General features: G+C 30.1%; 1 protein-coding gene across 1 annotated transcript in view; it reads left to right on the forward strand.

Annotated features, from left to right (window-relative positions):
- The first annotated feature begins 577 nt into the window (after positions 1 to 577).
- Positions 578 to 1,340, forward strand: part of thrap3a (thyroid hormone receptor associated protein 3a) — a 46,032-nt gene continuing 45,269 nt past the window's right edge. Inside the window, exon 1 of the mRNA XM_024267202.2 lies at positions 578 to 976. The gene's annotated coding sequence lies outside the window, so the exon portion shown is untranslated. The remainder of the gene's footprint in view (positions 977 to 1,340) is intronic.

Raw genomic sequence — 1,340 nt, forward strand, 5'->3', positions numbered from 1 at the left:
ATATATATATATATGTATATGGTAAAATGATATTAATTTTGGTTATTATGAAATCCTTTATGTTCAATGATGAATTTGCTTTACAAAAATGAACATTTATTCAGACAGACACATCTTAAACATGGACTTCAAAAAGAGAACCCTTAAAAACAAGTCAAATATTCTTTTTTCCATTAGATTTTCTTTAAACAAGTTATTTAGTGTTTTATGCCATTTATCTATTATTTTTTCTGTTTTTTTTTACATTTTAGCTGTTTTCATTGTTCTTTGAAATTTTAATGTGCGATGCCTTGTTTGACTGAGATCAATTTAAGGCACCATAAAAATCAAATAAACTTATACTTAAAATTTTCCACCAATATGGTAGGAAAAATGGTCTGTTCAAAATAAAAAAAATCTAAAATTCTAGCCACCAAGAGATGCTTTATTAGACTAATGTTATTTTGCTATTAAAGAACCTTCTTTCTAGATAGCAAATAAAACCATTAAAAAAGAATATTGGTTCACTTTCTCAAGATTTAGTTTTTTTCATTGTTTTAAACTAAATTCATCCAGCCATGACTATTTTCCTCTCTTCCCTCTTACAGGCTGACAGGTGAGGTTGGATTATGATGTTTGCAGATGATATTGTGATTTGTAGCGAGAGCAGCCACAGCTGGTTTGCTGATTAATCCTTCAGGTGTTTCCACTTTGTTAATTATTCCCTCAGTATTTACTGAGCATTAGATCTGTCATCTAAATCTTTTATATTTGCATGTGGTAGACTTATGTTAAGTCTTTATGCTGGTATTAGTGTTTTTTTAAGTTTCCTAATAAGGAACAAAATTCCACCTACCTGTTCATGCGCCCATCTTCTGGACTCATAAGAAATAACTTGTTTCACGGACCGACACAAAAATGCAACTGTTGATTCAAGAAGGATTTAATGCAAATTCCTGAAATCGAACTTCCTCCAAATATCCATAAAAAGGCTCCAGTGAGTTCAAGACACTACACACAAAAAAAGCCCTGATGAAAAATGTGCATGTAAACTGTGACTCCCTGTCTAGTCCATAAAACACTCAGCCAAGTTTGTCCTCACAAAGCTTTATTAGACAGAGTTAGATTTGTTAAAATGTTGAAATGTTGGATTGAGTTCCTACCTAATATTATGTGATTTGACTTCAGTTTAATCCTGGAGAACAATTTTCTTAATTTGCTTTTTTTCTGTTATTTTTTTTTTATTTATTTATTCATTTTGTATGAAGTCCCTTAAAGGACATTAAGGTAAATAAATAAATAAAAACCTACTTTCTTGTACCAGTTACTATCTGGTGTGAAAAAGAAACTAGTATATTTTT

Source organism: Oryzias melastigma, linkage group LG16 (assembly GCF_002922805.2).
Source record: "Oryzias melastigma strain HK-1 linkage group LG16, ASM292280v2, whole genome shotgun sequence".
Lineage (NCBI taxonomy): Eukaryota > Metazoa > Chordata > Actinopteri > Beloniformes > Adrianichthyidae > Oryzias > Oryzias melastigma.